Below are 21,275 nucleotides of genomic sequence, written 5' to 3'. Positions count from 1 at the left end.
GTGTTGCGATCTAAGCCATATCTGCATTAGAGGGCACCCCAAGCTCAGTAATGCTGTAGTTCTTGCAGACTCATAGATGTACGACCTCGTTGGTCTTGGGTAAGATCTGGAAGAATTCTCTGAATTACCAGGAAGAGACCCTTGTTTTTTTCTCTTACTTTCTCTCAAGCAAGTGGAGTTTCTCTCTCTCTCTCTCTCTCTCCCTGCCACCTGGAGCTGAGAGTAGGGTGACACAAGAACCCCTGTGGCCACCTCTGCTGGGATCGTGCTGGGTTAGACCTGAAGGAAGCACAGCACTGAGTCTTGCCTAAGGCCTGCTGTAACCAATACCTGGATACTACCTATATTTGTTCAATGCCCTGTGTTTCTACAATCAGCAGGTGTTGGAGCCAGCATTCGTGTCCTCCCCTTCAGGGTTATAAGTTCCCCCAGATGCCAGGCAGGTCCAGATGTGACATCAGGGAGCCACGGACTGGAGCCAAAAATCTTACAAGTCTTCCTGGTGTTCTATGGTACTGTAGCCAAGCTGTCACTCAAAACATGAGATGCAGTGCTTTTCATTCTTCTTTCCACTATTTACAGGCAGAGGAATTTCACCCCATGGCCACCACCATCACAGGCCCACAGGGAGCACTGCCAGGCTACTGCCAATGTTCCCTTAAAGCCCAAGAGCTCTTTAGTCAGCTTGTGGTGAATGCTGCCTGGCCTGGGACTCACCCTTCAGGTCAGTGAGCTACCCTGTGGCCCATGGCAGGTCCAGAAATATCTTCCAACAGAAAAGGCCTGGAACTGGGGACCCCAAAAGCCTGCTTAATGCTCTACTCCACTGTGGCTGACCTGGTACCTGAAGCCAGCTAGTCTCAAGAGTCTCACCCAAGGCCCACAGTGTACTACCTTTATCACTGCTGGTTATTCAGGCCCCAAAGCCTCTTTAGTCAGCAGGTGATGGATCCTGCCAGGACTGGGCTCTTCCCTATAAGGCAGTGGGTTCCTTTATGGCCCAGGGTGTGTCTAGAAATATCTAGGAGCTAGGGCCCAGATAGGGGACCTTGCAACTCTGACTGTTGCCCTATCCTGCTGTGGCTGAGCTGGTATCCACGATACAAGATAAAGTAATAGTAGGTACATAGTAATTAGCCATTTGCATTTAATTTAATTTCATTTCTTGTTCAGTTAAAGTCAGATCACATAGCTAAATAAATATATGAATGTTTAAGTGATTGCTTAAACACTTGAGAATTAGAAAGTTTTCTAATGTCAAATGAAATATTGTTATATATTGACTCCACTGTGTTAGAATTCAGAGCTAGTAGTAATTATGAATTTCAAAACTCCCATGTTTAACCCTTTTTTAATTGCTATTAGTGCATTTTTAAATGTTTTTTAAATATATAACAACATTTGGATTTTTATTCTTTCTAGTAAACTCTTAATTATTAAAGAGAAGGAGACTCATATAAATGTTCATTGGAAATAATGTGAACTCAGTAAATATCTGGGCAAAAGAATCCAAACAAATGCATTATAGTGGTAAAATCTGCTGTTCCTTGCAGACTGATGTGTGAACAGAATCATGAGACACACACACACACACACACACACACACACACACAATCCTTCCTCAAAGGGACAGAGTTGACAAATGAAAGATTCTCCTTGCATGACCTTAAAATAATCTAATATTTCTCCATTATTACACAAAGGAGTTACTGCAGTTTTATTTTTGATCTCAACTGAATAAGGGCTCACCTTTTGATGGTTGCCATTTTATGCTTTTTGTGCGTAATAACTGCCTTGACATTTATGGTGCTCCAACGTGTCTTTCTTAATGTGAAGGAATCATCTGTGCATTAATGAACTGGCTTGATGTATCTGCCAAACCTTTCAAAGATGCAATTAAATCCCTGTAAGAACTTGTGTGAATGGCATGATTTATTGTAATCTAAGAAGAAGAAGTATAAACAAAAAGTAATTAATTTTTAAGGTGGCAATCAAGTAGTACAACATAAGAACTACATCTATTGAACTCCGTCTACATAGAGCATAATAACAACATGCTATTTTTTAAATGTCTCATCAAATTTCAAATAGTACTTTTGGGAAAATGTTCAACTTTATTACTGTTCCAAAAATTTTAAATTAAAACTATGGGGTATCATTCTCATCTATAAAACTAGAAAACTTAAATTAGACACAGCAGGAACATGAAAATTCAAGGTTAGGAAGGGAATGTTGAAATGAATACTACTTGACATCATTAATGGCAGGATGAGCAGCAATCTTGCTGTTTTTTTTTTTAAATAATTTTTCAATATATATTAGAAGCCTAAAAATGTCACAATACTATAGTTCATAAACTACCCTTTTTAAATAGCCATAAATATAGGATTAATTCCTGAGGATCACTATGACATTCATTTTTTATATATCTACCATCAAAGTAAACACCCAAAATATCCAAGAATAAAGGAATAATACATTTAACTATGTTAATGCACTAGAGAAATTGTATTCGGCACTTTAGGTGATACTTAATTATACCAAATGCATTTTTTATGTAGCACATATTGAGTACATTTGTGAAGGGAACTATCCTAATCGATTTACATTTAGTTCTTATAAGGCTTATTTCTTGTGAGATCTAATATTTTTCTCAATTTACTGACGAAGATCATTTTGATTAAAGTAACTTGCTTAGGGTCACACTGCTCATGTGTAATGAAGCAAAGAGTAGAAATATGTCCAATTAGAAAAATCCATGCTCTTAACCCTTGAAGCATACTGACTATTTAGTGATGTTGTAATTTTACTGAGCCAAAAAATACTCAAATACATTCTCTGTGTATATATTAAATGTTTAAACTGGATTGTGACAAACTAATAATCTCTCTCTCTCTCTCTCCACCCTCCCCCCATCTTTCTCTTTCTCCCTCTTTTGCTTTTGTCCCTTATCATTCTTGGTATATTAGGCATACATTCCTAATATATAGGTATAGTTGACTAGGTTGAGTTGTTATTTGCACACATTATTTTCCTTCAAGGGTCACAAAAGACTTTTGTTTTTCTCAGTCGACCTGCTTGACTTAGTCTTCAATAATCTATATTATACTGAGTTCAAAATTGTGGAGGTTTCTTAATCAAAAATTTGCATCTTTGTGTGGTTGTCTCAATGCATTGCAGACCTGTTTGACATACCCCTTTTTGGGGTGAGTCTGGAACATAAAGAGTATCTTTCAATGGGACTTGTGAGAAGCAATCATGCAAGTCTGTAATGACATATGATCAAATTAAAAAATAAGAAGAGAAATGCTATTATCCAGAATATATTGTTTTTAATATTATAAACACAGGATATGTTTTTATATAAATTCAGAGGATTTTTTTTCTTTAAGGTCCATTCTCTTCTCTTTTCCTTATGGCACCTTTTATTTGACCTCTGTAGGTCACTCTAAGTGTCAGCCTACTAGGAATGCCTTGCTTGATTCCTTAGACATGGCATTTTATTGATCATCTTGTACTCTCCTTTGTGACAGTTAATATAGTTGGAATTGATGTTTTTTAATAAGTGTTTGTTTAGTGTTTCTTTTCCCAATTAGATTGCGAGAGCCATGAGGGCAGAACAGAAAAGATGTTTGTCATCATCTGTTCTGTATCATAAGGACATTATTAAATGAATTAGTGAGTGTCTCTCATATATATATATTTTTTTTTTCTTTTTTTTTTTTTTTCAGACAGAGCCTTGCTCTTTCACCCAGGCTGGAGTGCAGTGGCACAATCTCAGCTCACTGCAACCTCCACTGCCCGGGTTCAAGCAATTCTCCTGCCTCAGCCTCTCAAGTAGCTGGGACTACAGGCATGCACCATGATGCCTGGCTAATTTTTGTGTGTTTAGTAGAGTTAGGGTTTTGCCATGTTGGTCTGGCTGGTCTCAAACTCCTGACCTCAAGTGATCCACCCACCTCAGCTTCCCAAAGTTCTGGGATTACAGGTGTGAGCCACGGTGCCCAGCCCTCATACATGTTAATAAAAATTGAGAAATTATATTTTTCTGATTAAGAAATCACATATATATATATATATGATATACCTGTATATCATACACAATACATATATATCATAGAAATCTGTGGAGATTATATAATGTGCTCATGGAATTGCACTGATCTTATGAATTCTATCTAAAAGGATGTCTAGAAGTGAGGTGTATGGGGTTTTTGAGCTGGTCCTGTAAGAGGTAGAAGAGGATATGTTTTCAGGATAATTTGTCTATGGCACACTATTCTCCATAAAGCATACGACTTTGACTTTATTATGTACTCTTGAATTTTATTGCATCTTTTTAACCATTCATGGTGAACATAATGTGGACTAAAGGAATGAATATTTAACTCTAAATATATATAATGTGGGAAAGTAGCTTCAAGATTGTTGACTAGATACATCTGGTATTTGCTCTTCCACAAAGAGAACCAAAATAGTGAGTAGATAACTACACACTTAAAATAGATCACCTAAGAGAGGACACTGGAATTCAACAAAGAAGTGACAGGGAACATCTAAAGCAAGGAAACATAGGAAAGCAAAGCAGTTGCTTGGCTAGGATTGGTTGGGAACTTGGAGAGACTCCAAATAGGGGGAAAGGGAGATTCTCAGTGTTCTATATTTTCACCATGCTATCCTATCGATGGGAGAGCCCCTTGACCCAGTTGGATGCTGAAATCAACATGGGGAGCTGCCTGGAGAAAATGCAATAGGATCGCTCTGGAGAGGGGGCCCACAGGGTGTCCCCCAAACCCTCAAGTCCTAAGCAGCTGCCACTTTAAGGGTCAAAGCTCGAGTGAAGTGTACCCCCCAAATGGCTGCCTACAGTTGTTCCCACTGAAAGCAACTCCACCTTCCCCAATAGAAGGGCTACAGGCACAGCAGCTGCCTCCACCAAGCATTCTGCTGGTGGCCTCAAGATTGCCCTGCACCTGCCTAACACAGAAAGTGCCTGTATGTGCTATCAGGGGACCTGAGGGCAGGTCTTCTTGGCCCAATTTCACTCCCCCCAGTACCTGGGCACACTGTCCAGAGCCTGGAGATTGCCCAGCCCAGTCCACCACATTGGCACCTGAGAACATCTCTCAGTTGCCTGAGCTTGGACCCACTCAGCAGGCCTCTGCCAACATATCTGATACCCATCTACATATGCCACACTTGAACCTGGAAACTGGCCCACCCCACCCATTACAACCAACACCAACACCATTGTGAACCACTTGGGGCCTTTAAAGTTGTCCCAACTTTGCTACTGTCATCACACCTGCCACACCTGTTACCCAGGGGCATGAGAACCTTCTCACCTGTCCAGCCCACTTCTACCATTTCTTGCATCTGACAAAGCTGCTGCAAGGTTCAAGAACTGGCCTGCCTGCAGCTGCTAACATTGACACCACCCTGGGACCAAAGAACAGTTATACTTGATCCGTCACTGCCACCAAAGGGGCCCAACTGGTATCCCAGTCACTACAGGCTCCGGTAGCAACTGCATCCTAAGCCACTGAGGAAATCAGTCACCACTGATCCTGTTACTGCCAAAAAAAATCAAATGGAAGACATGCTATTGTATGCAAGCACAATCAAAGCCAACATGCACTACATCCAGATACAGGAAGCCCGGAAATTCTGAAGTAGATACAAATCAAAAAGGTCTTTTCTACAGCACATTATAATCAAAATGACAAAATCAAAGACAAAGAGAGAAGTCTAAACAAAGTATGAGAAAAGCACATAGTCATTTGTAAACGAACTCCTATCAGACTAGTGCAGTTTTCTCAGCAGAAATCTCACTGATCAGGAGAGAATGAGATGATATATTCAAAGTGCTGAAAGAAAAATAAAAACTTCCAGCCAAGGATACAATACTCATAAAGTTATCATTCATAGATGAAGGATGATGTTCTACTCATTCTTTCTCAGATAAACAAAAGTTGAGGGAATTTATCACCACCAGATCAGCCCTCCGATAAATGCTTTAGGGAGTCCCACATCCAAAAGTGAAAGAATGATATTTACCATCATGAAAAACATTAAAATATAAAACCCAACTTGCTGGTAAAGCAAACAAGGAGTGAAAAATATTTAAATTATGCTGTTACAGAAAACTAACAAACCACAATGGTAAGAAAAGGGAAAGGAACAAATGATATACAAAACAAACAAATCAATTAATAACATAAAAGGAATAAGCTCACTTATATCAATAATAACCTTGAATGTAAACAAATAAAGCTTTCCACTTAAAAGATACAGACTTGTTAAATGGACTTAAAAAATAATTCCACTAGGTACTCCCTAAAAGAAAGTCAGATATGACATGTAAACACACATATAGGCGAGAAGTTTAAATAGATTAATTTACCACTGATACCACAGAAATCCAAAAAATTCATCAAAGAATACTATGAAAACTGGATACTAAGAAAGAAACTGGAAGACCAAGAGGAAATGAATAAATTTCTAGATACATATGACCTATCCATATTGAATTAAGAAGAAATAGAAAACTTGAACAGTCCAATAACAAGGAATGAGATTGGATCAGTAATAAAAAGGCTCAGGACAAGATAGCATAGTGCTGAATTTTATTGAACTTTCAAAGAAGAACTAACACCAATTCTTATCCAGCTATTTCACAGAAATGAAGAGTATTCCATGGTGTATATGTGTCACATTTTCTTTATCCATTCTATCACTGATGGGCATTTGGGTTGGTTCCAAGTCTTTGTTATTGTAAATAGTGCTGCAGTAAACATACATGTGCATGTGTCTTTATAGTAGAATGATTTATAATTTTTTGGGTATATACCAGTAACGGCTTTGCTGGGTCAAATTGTACCATGTCCTTTGCAGGAACATGGATGAAGCTAGAAGCCATCATTCTCAGCAAACTAACATAGGAACAGAACGCCAAACACAGTATGTTCTACTCATAAGTGGGAGTTGAACAATGAGAACACATGGACACAGGGAAGGGAACAACACACACTGGGGCCTGTTGAGCGATGAGGGACAAGGGGAGGGAGATCATTAGGACAACTATCTAACACATGCAGGGCTTAAAACCTAGATGATGGGTTGATAGGTTCAGCAAACCACCATGGCACATGTATACCTATCTAACAAACCTGCAAATTCTGCAGATATATCCTGGAACTTAAAAAAAAAATGGAAGAGGAGAGAATTCTACTCAACTAATTCTATGAGGCCAGCATTATCCTAATACCAAAACCAGACAAGGATGCAACACAAAAAGAAAACTACAAACACATATTCCTGATGAACATAGACACAAAAATTCTCAGTAAAATACTAGCAAACCAAATCCAACAGCACATTAAAAAGATAATACACCATTATCAAGTGGGATTTATCTCAGGGATTCAAGAATGGTTCAACATATGCAAATCAATAAGCACGACATCAATAGAAGACAAAAACCATATGATCATCTCAAAATACCCAGAAAAAGCATTAAAGTTAACATCAATTTATGATAAAAACTCTCAAAAACTGCGCATAGAAGGAACAAATCTCAAAATAATAAAGGTAATACATGAGAAACCCATTGCCAGCATCATGCTGAATGGAGAAATGCTGAAAGCCTCTAATAGCTGGAACAAGACCAATTATGCCCACTTTCACCACTCCTAATCAAAATAGGACTGGAAGTTTTAGCCAGAGCAATCAGGCAAGAGAAAGGTATAAAAGGAATCAAAGTGGAAAAGAAAAAGTAAAATGGTCCCTCATTACAGATGATATAATCTTATATTTTGAAAAACCTAAAGAATCCACCAAAAAATCCTCTTAGATCTGGTAAATAAATTGCATAATTTTGGGACACAAATCAGCATACAAAACTCAAGAGCATTTCTATACACCAAAAACTGGATAGCTGAGAAAGAAATCAAGAAATCAATTCAATTTATAATAGCTACAAAAATACTGAGAAATAAATTTAACCAAGAAGGTAGAAGACCTCTGGTATGGATATGGTTTGGCTCTGTGGCCCTACCCAAATCTCATCTCAAATTGTAATTCCCAGGGGAGGGACCTGATGGGAGGTGATTCGATCATGTAGGCAGTTTCCCTCATGCTGTTCTCCTGATACAGTTCTCACAAGATCTGGTTGTTTCATAAGTGTATGAGTCTTCCCACTTCTCTCTCCTGCCGCCATGTAAGACATGCCTTCCTGTCTGCCTTCTGCCATGACTGTAAGTTTCCTGGGGCCTCCCTAGCTACATGGAACTGTGAGTTAATTAAACCTCTTGTCTTTATAAGTTACCCAGTCTCTTTATAACAGTGTGAAAACAGGCTAATATAACCCAAATAAGGACAACTACAAAACAGTGATAAAAGAAATTGAAGATGACACAAAAAAATTGGAAAACATTCCATTGTCATTGGTTGAAAAAATTAATATTGTTAAAATGACCATAGAGCCCAAAGCAATCTGCATATTCAATGCAATCCCTATCCAAATACCAACATCATTTTTTCACAGAAATAGAAGAAAACCCTAAAATTAGTATTGAACAAAACCAAGGCTGAATAGCCAAAGCAAAAGCAATCTTAAGCATAAAAAAATGAAATATAACAAAGCTGGAGGCATCGCACTAACTGACTTTAAAATATATTACAAGGCAATAGTAACCAAAATGTCATGGTCTTCATATAAGAAACACATACATAGACCAATGCAACAGAAAAGAGAACTAAGAAATATATTCACATACTTAAAGCCAATTGATTTCAACAAAGGTGCCAAGAACACATACTGAGAAAATGACACCCTGTTAAATAAATGTTGCCAGGGAAATAGGAGATCATATGTAGAAGAATGGCACTGGACTCCTATCTCTCATCATATACAAAAATCAACTGAAGATGGATTAAATACTGAAGCATAAGACTAGAAACTACAAAACTATCAAAACAAAATATAAGAAAAACACTCCAGGACATTGGTCTAAATAGAGGTTTTATGGCTAACACCTCAAAAGCACAGGCAACAAAAACAATAACAGTCAAAAAGGACTGACTATATCAAACTAAAAAGCTTCTGCACAGTAGAGGAAACAACAGAATAAAGAGACAACTGATTGAATGGAAGAAAATATTTGAAAACTATTCATCCAACAAGGGGATAATATCCAGAATATACAAGAAACTCAGACAACTCAACAGTAACAAAAGCAAATAATCCCATTAAAAAGTGGGCAAAGCACCTGAATAGACATTTCTCAAAAGAAGATATACAAGTGGCCAAACATATGTGAAAAAATGTTCAACATCACTAATCAGGGAAATGAAAATCAAAACCCAAATGAGACATCATCTTACACTAGTTAGAATAGTTATTATCACAAAGATGAAAAATTACAGATGCTGCAAGGGTGCAGACAAGAGGACATTCTTATGGACTGTTGTTGGGGATGTAAATTAGTACAGTCACTGTGGAAAACAGTATGCAGATTTCCCAAAAAACTGAAAGTAGACCTACAATACAATCCATCAATTCTGCTGCTGGGTATTTATCCATAGGAAACTAAATCAGTGTATCAAGGGGATACTTGCACTAGCATGTTTATTACAGCATTATTCACAAAAGCAAAAATATGAAATCAACCTAAGTGCCCATCAACAGATAAACACATAGAGAAAACGTGGTGTATTTGCAAAACGGAATACCACTTGGCCATATAAAGAGTGAAATCATGCCATTTGCAGCAAAGAAGATGGAACTAGATGTCACTATGTTAAGTAAAATAAACCAGACACAGAAAGACAAATTTTGCAGATTCTCACTTGTCTGTGGGAACGAAAAACGTTGTTTCCTTCCTGGAGGTAGGGAGTAGAGTGACAGATACCAGAGGCTGGAACTGGTGTGAGTGTGGAAGAAGGGGGATAAAGAGAGATTCGTTAATGTGTACAAAGCTACAGTCAGAAAGTATAAATGCTAATGTTGGACAGCAGAATAAGGTGGCTATGGTTTACAACAAGGTGTTATATATTTCAAAGTAGCTACAAGAGAGGACTTGATTGTTCCCTTCTCATTGAAATGATAAATAATGAAGGTGCTGTATACCTCAAATAACCTGAGTTGATCATTTCACACTCTATGCATGTAATAAAATACCACTTGTACCCCAGAAGTATGTAAAATATGTATCAACAAAAATAAATAAATAAATATATAAAATGTATATGTTAATCAATGGTAGCTCCTGATAACATTCAGAAATTGAAACAGGTCAAAATTGACTTTTCTGTAGTGTCTGATAATATAATTTGTATTACAAAGGCTATGACCACCATTCCTTAGTCTCTCTAGAATGTTAGGAGTTGAGCTATGGTCAGAAGTAAATACTCAAACTTATTAAAGCTAAATGCAAATCTGTTTGCTTCATTTCCTTTCACTTTTTACACTACTCTATTTTAAAATAATCTTGGCGAAAGTTAGGAAGCATGTTATATTTCTATTATTTTTTCACTAGGTAACGATGGATGTGAAGAAAGTGACTTGATGCAATGATCTAACACATACATCATAAATTTTTTGATCACAAACCTAATGCTCAATTTAAGAACAAAATTTAGCTTAGCAAAGCAAAATACTTCCAATGAATATTTTCTGCATTACTTAGGTTTCTGAAAATATGGGGTAAGCGTGTGACAGTGGGAGAGAAGTATAGAAGTTTGATGGTTTTTTATTTAAGAAATGAAGAAACAACAAAAAAAACTGATGTGAAAGTAATCGAATGCTATGGTTGAGGGTAGACATTTTCTTTTGGTGTCTGCATTTAGCACATTGAAATAAATAGCATAATAACCCAGGTGATTTACACTTATAGTACTATTATCTTCCTTTAGGATGGGTAAATAACATATTTTATGTTCTAATTATTTATAGAACCAACATGTTTTGAGAATGTATGATGATGAAAAGTCTACCCAAAAATAATGTGATAAAGCATGTTTATATATAAATTAAACACATTAATATCCATTACTTTGAGGAATGTAAAAATTATTTTAATCATTTCAGAAATCAAATATGCTTTGAGATCATTTGTAATTTTACAAAGCATGGCTACATAACTTACTTTGCCTATTCGTATCTATGGCAAAATTGTGCTCCTTAATAAAATCTCATTAGAAAACACATTATGTGTAAATACAATACTTCCTATATTTTCAACATTACTTCACCATAATTATATGTTTTGCTGATTGCCCTAAACATGGTCTGATTTACTGCATAGAAATTATATTTACAGATGTGAATGTTATTTCAAGACAACCTGTTGATTTTTTTCTTCTCATACTCACAAAAAGAATAGAAGTTACAACAAACAACAGAATTACTTTAAGCAAAAATAAATTTCTAAAACTTCAAGTCCTTCTAATTGGTTAGTGTGAAATTGTTGTAACTTCTATTCTTTTTGTGAGTATGAGAAGAAAAAAATCAACAGGTTTTCTTGAAATAACATTCGCATCTGTAAATTTAATTTCTATGCAATAAATCAGAAAGTCATTTATGAAGGAAAAAATATTGTTAATTTATAGTATAAGCATTCATGACTACAAACAATAAATGAACCAAAGCAGCATGGAAATATATTGACAGAAAAGACACAATTATATATTATATTTTAATAAAAAGAAAAATCCAGAAAAATGTATGTGCTTTAAAAGATGATATATTTTGGACATTTAAAAAACATCAACTAGCCGGGTGCGGTGGCTCACACCTGTAATCCCATCACTTTGGGAACCCGAGGTGGGTGGACCACCTGAAGTCAGGAGTTCGAGACCAGCCTAGCCAACATGATGAAACCCTGTCTCTACTAAAAATACAAAAATTAGCCAGGCGTGGTGGCGCATGCCTATAGTCCCAGCTACTCAGGTGGCTGAGGCAGGAGAACCTCTCAAACCTAAAAGGTGGCGGTTACAGTGAGCCAAGATCACGCCACTGCGTGATATATTTAGTAACATATTTAGTATATTTAGTAACATAGTTTAGAGGAAAAATAGTGTCAAGCTATGACAAAATTATCATATTTTATTGTATATTTAGTAACATAGTTTAGAGGAAAAATAGTGTCAAGCTATGACAAAATTATCAAATTTTATTGTAGAAAAGTCAATATTATATTTATTTTTGTTATTTTTGTATGTATTTATATTTATGAAGAAGAAGTCTTAGCAAATCCACTTAAAATTGTAGGTGTGGTTTATTTGCAATGACATATTAATTGAGCTTGTTTGGTTAAGCTAAATTGCTTAGATAATTGTTTTCAAAAAGCGCAAAAGTTTATTATGCTATTAATTTCATTTCGAATTCTGTGTAACATATGTTTATAGTGGTTAAAATTCTGCAAAGATTTTGTCTGACTTAATACCCGAAGTAGTGGAAATGTCTAATTACAATATATTATTAATTTGGAGTATAGGGTTATTTCATGAGGATGTTAGCATAAGTTCTTGACTTTTAGTTGGGGTACACACACATTAGATCTCTTTTCCAACGTATAGTCCAAGAATTATGCATACCAAAATTACAGAAGATGTTTGTTAAAATGTCAGACTCCAACCATACTACCTTTAAATATATAGTAATTTTTTTTATTGTAATTTGACATATAAATAATTTTAGGACTGTGTTTTATATATATATATATATATATATGTCTGAAATTCAGAATTACTCTTGACTTTGTCTAATTTTAAATTTAATATTTAAATACATGGGTATTGATGGAATTGTTGCACCCTGTATTCTTTACAAATGTATTAATCTTTATATCTATACATCCATTTATAGATATTCAGACATGTTATACATGTATGCATGGGAAGATTTTTAGAGGGTTTTTGATATTTTGGTGGCTTCCTGTGTTTTAACATTATATTTGCTTTACTTTTTTACCTTGCTAGGTATGTTTTTATATGTCAAACATCCTTATTCATTACTCATTCTAAATGATACAGATTCCTTGGCTTACTACCTTAGCACATCTGGATTTGAAGCATGAAAATCTGTCTCTACAAAATATAACAAGAGATTTTGGTGCACAGTACCATTTAAAACCGTTGGAACAGACCACAGAATGACACCAGAATGATTGTGGTAAGCTTGGTAACTGAGTTTGAAATAGTGGTACAGGTGGTTCCTTCCCATTTCCCCACTCCTTGAGTTAATCTTATTTACAGAATCTGATGAGACAAATTTTATCCTAAACCTAATATACTTGGCTTTCTAGATTCATGTTGTACAACACATTTAGGATGAAATAGATCTTATTCTGTTCATCTTAGTAATAGTTCTCTTCTCCTTGAATGTAAATATTATATTTTAAAATATTTATTATTTTCTGTAGCATATATACTGTTATTTATAATGTTCAGTTATTTAATGTTTTGATTATGTACCTTTTATATTCATGATTGTATATCATTTATTTTTCTAGCTGTAAGAGATCAAACTATAGAACTAAGCATCTGCTGACCATGCTTCTTTCAGTCTATCTTATTTAAAATGTAGTGAAATGTCCTAATTCTTGAGAGAGGAATTTCTTTCTACTAGCTGACACGGCCCCTTGAAAATCTAGGTGCAATTTAATAATTTAGAATCCTTTGGGCATGGTTTAACATGGACTACATAAAAGCATTAAATGAATAAATAAGTAGGTAACATATGAGCTTATAATAAGATTGTCACGACATATAAAACTAATATTTAAATATTGAAAGTGGATATCTAGAAGTTCATAAATTTAATACTGACATAATTACACCTTCCCATTTGCCCTTCCTTCTTGTAATCACTTATAACCACCGCCCCCCCCCCACCCCAGATAGCACGAATCTGTGAATCTACATAGGATGGATGTAATTTAGATAGATCTAGTAATAAAGGCAGATTCTAGAGGATGACTACCTTAGTAAATTTGTGGAATGGTAGTTCTGTATGGCACTGGAGAACACAATTTTCCCAGCTTTCCAACGAGTGCCCAACAGGTACAATCTTTCAATAGTACAGATTACTTTCTGTCTGGGCCTTGGAATTTTTACCACACAGTGACAGGATGATTTATTGCTGGACTAATCTTAAGGGCATTCTGTGATCCCTAGCAATTTGTTTGCCTACAGTCATGGTCCCTTCTGCATACGTTAGCCTAACACACTGTATAAAGCAATGCTTCTCACCTCTACATTATCTTCTCTTTCATAAGGAATATTTCTAAATAATTTTTAAATGTATACAGTTACCTCTTTATATATTACAATGTAAAATTTCCTAATTAAAGACCCATATGGGTCACAGGATTTAGGCAACACAATCTGATATTGAACATGTTTTAACATTCTGTATCAATGAATGAGTCAATCTGTTTATATTCAGTATTACACATACATGTGGATGAATAATATTTTGAAATAGTATGGGTATGTGTTTATCAGTTTGTTTCTGCCTTTTTCTTCAATTGAAAAAGATAGCTTTGTATTTAATTTCTCATTGTCAGTACACAGAGCATCAAAAAGAGACGTGGTCAATAACACCTTCAAGCTATCAATTCTCAAATATTCAAGCCTTAAGAAAACTTATCGGAAAGAACACTATTGGGTAAAGGTGGTAGTAGTTTTAAAAAAATGAAGAGAAAAGTCCCCCTTAAGACTAACGAAATAATCCTTAAGCTGGATAAGGAGACAGAAATTACAGGTACTCAGTGCCCTGAGTCTATCCAGTGTCAAGCATCCTCCTAGTCCCAATGAGGCCCAGCAGAGTCCTAGAAAATACTGCATTGAGGCAGATACATGACTGTTCAGAGAGAGGATAGAGAGGGTACCAGGAAGGTGCTAAGGATGACAATTTTTTTGCATGGTGATATGGGTAGGACTCAATGAGAAGATGATTTTTGAGCAAATTTTAGAAGGAATAGAAAAGGCAAGTATATTTCTGAGAGCAGCTGTCCAAGTAAAAGTACACAGTCTAGATCAGCTAATCTCACCTCTGTATATTAGTAACAAAAACTCACCAGACAATTCAATAGTGTGTTTAGGGTTGTGAAAAATTGGCCTAGATTATAGAGATAAGGAGAAAGGACACAGACATATTTACCCGGTTATTGACATTGAAGGAAGGAATACTCACCTTTCTACTCTTCCCCAAACAAATTGATGTGCTTAGTCTATCCATTCCAAAGTTTAGGCCTCTGAAACGAGGTGGGAGGTGGATAGGCCAGTGGAACCATTTCTCAGTACTTGGCAAAAGTAGACTCTCATGAGGCAGCTTTAAGTCAAGACCATTGCCTTCAGTGATACAGAAACATTTCTTTTTGGCTAGAGGTTAGAAGAAAACTATAGAAAGATCATATTTCAAAAAGATACAAAGAAAGCTGTACCAGGTTATTTGTAACAGGATCCTCAGAACTTCGACAAATGCCCAGACCAAAAACAAAGCAAAACAAAACAACACAGAAACAAAACGTATTTAGACTGGTAGCCAATGTGTCTCTGTTTAGACTGGTGGCCAACGTGTCTCTGAGAAACTGAAGAAGACTTTTTTTTTCCATGTTGTCTCACAGTCAATAATAATGATCTTAATTGTGCTTACAGAAAAGCAGAGGAAGTATATTAAGAGAATTCTGGTAAGTATGAAACTATGATCTTAGTGACTGTAAAATAATAAAAGAACAATACAGTTGTAGAGTTGATCATTTGTGGGCAATCCAAAAAAACAAACAAACAAACAAAAAAAAAACAGACTTATCCACAATGGTAGAACCACATCAAAGATAAAACACCCAAATGGAGGTGTCCAGCACGTAAATGGAATTTTGAGGTCTGGAGCTCAAGAAGAAAATCAGGATAGGTTGCAAGCATTTGGGAGTCATCATTACATAAAAAATTGAAAATATAAAAATTGATTACATTGTTCATGTATGGCATGCATGCATTGTAAAGGTAAATGGGGCAGAAAGGAATCCCAGGAAAACACTAATTTTAAGAGCCAGAAAGAAAGAGAGTTCATGAAGAAAAATGGAAGGGAACATAGGTGGCTGGAGAGTTGCAAGAAATATCACCTGGCCCTTAATGTGACCTGCAATGTAGTTTATCTGCACCCCAAGTACCTATCAGGAAGTATAAGTGCCAATTCCTTGGTGCTTTGCAGAAAATACAACCTTTTTGATGTAACCTTTGGGGCATGCAGTTTATCCATTCTACGTAATCTATCCCTAGATCACATCAGAACAGCTGAGGCTGCAAATATAAAGTACTTTATTTCAGCCTCCTTAGAATGGTTTTATTGAAATACGTTTGGCAACAGCCATTATGGGATGCTATAAGATGTAGTTTTACTAAACTTGTCCTCTATTTTTTGTAAAATTGAAGTGTTCGATAAATTTCAGTTTTCTATGTGAGGACTGACACTAGGAATGTCTTCTTGACCACTGTACTGGGAATAGTAATGCTGTACCTCAGTAAATTTTCTGTTCCTTTATAACATTACCATATATTTAGCTGATCAAAATTCGATCTTTGCATTGCCTGGAAGAGGCAAGTAAATGGTCCAACTTTATCACAGAGGAGTTTAAGTCATATATTTCATATTTAACCTCATCTGGCTTTTTTTTTTTACCTATGCTACTCTATTTTTATTTGTTTTTTATTGTTTCATTACATCTTCTTCTATTGAATGTATGAAAGTCAACTTAAACTATGCTGACTATTTTCCATTTACCCATTCTGATGCAGCATCCATCCTCCTCCACTTTGAACTGTGTCTTTGGAAGCTGAACTTTGTGAATGACAGCAACCCAGCTCATTTTTTCTCAGGCTTCAGCATATCTTTGGCTAATGGGAGGTGTAGCCTAGAGATCAGGGGGACTGGAAGATGGTGAACGAGTTTGAGCTATCAACGTCTCCAGGGTTTTTTGTTTGTTTGTTTTACTTTTTGTGCTGTGATTTGACAGCAGCCGTAACTCTTATCATGTTATTCCCACTGGTGACCATAGAAGTCTTCAGTTTTTGGTTACAAAATTTCTTCCTTTTTCATCTCAAGCCTGGATATGACATTGGCTTCCTACTATTGCTCTCATCCTGGTGTTTAGCCATTTTTGTTTGCTTAAACCTATTCAAAATTTTATAAAAGTCACTCTTCTACCTGTCTTCTGTTAACTCTTGCCATGTATCTTGTTTCCTGTTGAGATATTTTCTGATTAAGGCATCTTAATAATTGTTTGCTTAAAGACACTTTCTATTTTATTGTGTGCATCCACACATGAGTGTGCATGTACAGAGTCACAAATGTGAACTAAGTGAATTATTTTTATTTTTATGAGCCAAGATTCTGAAGCACAGAATGGAAAAAAAATTAACAAATTTTTCTCCTAATAGCTTTGTTTATCTAGTCTTATTTCTCTCAATGTCACTTAAACAAATTAAAATTAACTTGTGATGGTGCTATAGAACCGAACTGGGGTCCACTTGCCCAGTGCAGTAAGACCAGATATCTACACCAACGTTTGCAGCCATAGAAAGAAAGGTGATTATTTGCAGGGCATCAAGCAAGGAGGACCAGGCAGCTAACACCTAACTCCTGACCTCTCCAATGGTGTGTATGCAAGAGTTTATAAAGGAAGGGGTAAATTTCAGGAAAACAGAAGTTACAGGCAAAATTGTAAATCAACACATAGAGGTTACACACTGGTTTGGGCCTAAAACGGAGAGAGATTTTGAAGCGGGATCCCACAGTTCCTAGGTCAATTCAAATATTTTATGATTTGAATTTGGTTCAGGAGGCAAAGCTTTGCCTAAAAATTTGGGATTAACAGAATGTTAGTTCTGGCCTGGGGATGTGACCTCCTCCAGGTCCCTCAGGAAGACATTTTAAAAAAAGAATGGTGATCAGAGTTCAGTCCTCAGTTCCCTTTGAGGTTTACATGCCAGTAGACCTATTTGGTGGAAGTCTGCATTTCTGAATAACAACCCAGAGACATATGTTAGTAAGTTATCTTTAGTTTCTATAGGGAACCATATAGTCATATGACTCTAAGTCTTTTCACTATTGTTTTAAGTTACTATTATCTTCTTATTTATCAAGTTGCTTCTTTACTTTTCAAGGCTAGTCAGCTTCCTGGAATTTCCCTTGAAGGAACTCAATATTTTCTTTTATGTCCATGCTTGGTGGAGCCTGCACACCACTAAGAGGGAGTGACTGCTCTTGTCCCTGACTCCTGATGTTAACATTCTTACATAGTCCCTTTTAATCATGTCCTAGGGTTGGTATGTGTGACCAGAAGCATGTGGAAAAAGTAATGATGTGAGTGATTCAAGCGTAACATTGCAGTAGACAGCTCCGAGCTCATATCCCTCCTAAAGAAATACTGAAAAACATGCAGAAACAGTTAGAACCAATTCTGGCAGAACTCTAGGAAGGTTTATGGTAACCGAGTAAATATTGAGTTGAGAAAAAGGCAACTTCAAAACTGTTGAAAATGTCTTTTTCCAAGATGGTCAACTAGATGCAGCCAGAAAATGCTGCTCCCATAGAGAGACAATTTCAACTACACCAACATAATTTGAACAGATCTTTAGGGAGAAAATGCTGAATGCAGATGGAGAAAAGATGCAGTCACTGAGACTGAAGAGGGAGGCAGATAAGAACTCTTTGTGGGGTGCCTGCATGTTACCACTGGTTTCTGCCCCTGAATGGCTCCTGGGAAAGAGGTGACTGACAGGTCTGGGAAACTGCTCACACTTGCCACATATCTCTGGGATCCTAGCTGCAGAGGACCCCATACCCCCACAAATGTGGGAGCTGGTAGAGAGAACTCTCTGGATATTAGACAGAAACAGAGCCGAGCAGGCACAGAGCTGGAAACTGAGCATGGGGAAGCTCCGGTGGAGCCGGCTATAAGCACGCACTTCCCAGGGCTACGTGGCTCCCCCTGAGAGGAGCTAGCTAACTGCTAGGGAGAAGGCAGGGTCTGCTTCCATGGGGGACTGGGGCATATCTGTCCTGCAGGACGGCTTGCCCACCAGCCCCTCCTGGGACCCCTGCCTGGCCACTCTATAGAAGTGTGTACACAATGCAGCCTCTGCTGCCCAGGCTGGGTGTTTTGCTCCACTCGCCTGTGTTCTGGCAGCCTGGGAACACCTCGGACCCCATACCACACCCAGAACCCAACCCCAGGCATCCATAGGAGGGAGCTGCAAGCAGATCCTGTGTCCCAGGGCTGTGGCCTGTGGCTCAGGAGTGTCAAGCTATAATCTGTGATTGGCACTTGAGTAGAGCAGGAGCCCACACTCTCAGAAACCTGAGAGTGATGAGTTGCACAGGTTTGTGGGCTGGCATGGGACCTAGCCCTCCCTTTCTCCACAGGGTAGGTCTGGTAGGGGTATAGCCTATTTCCCTACCAGATATCTCCCCCAAGGGAGCCCTGTGGCCCAAAAGACCTAACAACAACAACAACAACAACAAAATAGTGGACACAGTGACAGTGATGAAAGGTGGCTCCCCCAAAGCCCACAAGCAGACCAGGTAATGGAATCACCTCTCTTGCCCTCACACCATAGAACACAGCTGTAAACTCGAAGATACATGAAGGAACCACATGGCTGAGTAAAAGCCTATCTACTGCCCATTACTCTCAAGAGCCATCTACTGGATCGCAGCTGAAGCTACACCAGAGATCACTTTAGAATTTCCCCCCTGCAAAACCAATAGCAAGAATTCTACAACAAAGCCCTATATAGTGCCTTAGTCCTCTGAAAACTTCCAGAAATGATGCCAGCAGACTATAATCAATTTACACCACGATTAAAAGCATATCAGTCTTCTCAGATGAGAAAGAATCAGCACAAGAACTCTGGCAATTCAAAAAGCCAGAGTGTCACCTTAAATCCAAACAAGCCCACTAGCTCCCCAACAATGGTTCTTAACCAGTCTGAATTATCTGAAAGGACAGACAGAATTCGGAACTGGATGGCAAGGAAGCTCATTGAGATTGAAGAGAAAGCTAAAATTTAATCCAAGGAAACCAAGCAATCTAGTAAAATGATTCAAAGCTGAAAGATGAAATTCCCATTTTACGAAAGAGCCAAACTGAAATTCTTGAGCTGAAAAATACATTATAAGAATTTTGTAATACAACTGGAAGTAATAACAGCAGAATAGACGAAGCTAAGGAAAAAATCCCAGAGCTTGAATACCAGTTCTTCAAGTCAACTCAGTCATACAAAAATAAAGAAAAAAGAATGAAGAAACATGAACAAAACCTCCGAGAAATGTGGGATTATATAAAGAGACAAAATCTGTGACTCATTGGCATTCCTGAGAGAGAAGGAGAGAAAAAAACAACTTGGAAAACATAACACATCTGACACTATAGTCCATGAAAACTTCTCTAATTAAACTTGAGATGTTCATACACAAATCCAAGAAATACAGACAGTCTTGACCAGATAATACACAACACGGTCATCCCCAAGGCACATAGTCATCATAGTCACCAAGGTCAATCAAAAAATCTTAAAAGTAGCTAGAGAGAACAGGCACGTCACCTACAGAGGGAACCTCATCAGGCTAGCAGTGTACTTCTCAGCAAGAACCTTACAAGCCAGAAGAGATTGGGGGCCTGTTTTCAGTGTTCTTAAGGAAAGAAAATTCCAGTCAATAATTTCATATCCTGCCAAATTTATCTTCATAAGTGAAGAAGAAATAAAATACTTCTCTGGCAAGCAAATGTTGAAGAAATACATTTCGATTAGAGCAGCCATACAGAAGGACTTTAAGAGATTGATAAGAATGAAGCCAAAAGAACCATACCTGCTACCACAAGAGCACGCTAAAGCACATAGCTCACAGGCACTATAGAAGAACTATACAATGAAGCCTACATAAATACCAGCTAACAACACTACAGGATTAATATCACACATATCAACACTAAACTTGAATAGAAATGTGCTAAATCCCCCATTTAAAAGGCACAGAGTGGCAGGCTGGATAAAAAGACAAGACCCAACCATCTTTTGTCTTGCAGAGACCCATCTCACATGTAACAACACCCACAGCCAAAAAGTAAAAGGGAAGAGTGAGACCTTCCACGCAAATGTAAAACAAAATAAAACACAAAGCACTATTTTTATGTCAGATAAAATGCAACTTAAGTCAATAAAAATTAAGAAGCACATTGAAGAGCATTACATGATGATAAAGAATG

At 37.1% G+C, this 21,275-nt stretch overlaps 1 long non-coding RNA gene across 1 annotated transcript in view; it reads right to left on the bottom strand.

The window, feature by feature from the left end:
- LOC129143985 (uncharacterized) overlaps positions 1–1,942 on the bottom strand; it is a 58,427-nt gene extending 56,485 nt beyond the window's left edge. The window contains exon 1 of the long non-coding RNA XR_008548025.2: positions 1,750–1,942. This is a non-coding gene — a long non-coding RNA (uncharacterized LOC129143985). The remainder of the gene's footprint in view (positions 1–1,749) is intronic.
- Between the last annotated feature and the right edge of the window lie 19,333 nt (positions 1,943–21,275).

Source organism: Pan troglodytes, chromosome 4, assembly GCF_028858775.2.
Source record: "Pan troglodytes isolate AG18354 chromosome 4, NHGRI_mPanTro3-v2.0_pri, whole genome shotgun sequence".
NCBI classification, from domain to species: Eukaryota; Metazoa; Chordata; class Mammalia; order Primates; family Hominidae; genus Pan; species Pan troglodytes.
The sequence above is the reverse complement of the archived record's forward strand: the minus strand, read 5'-3'. Positions and strand labels throughout refer to the sequence as shown.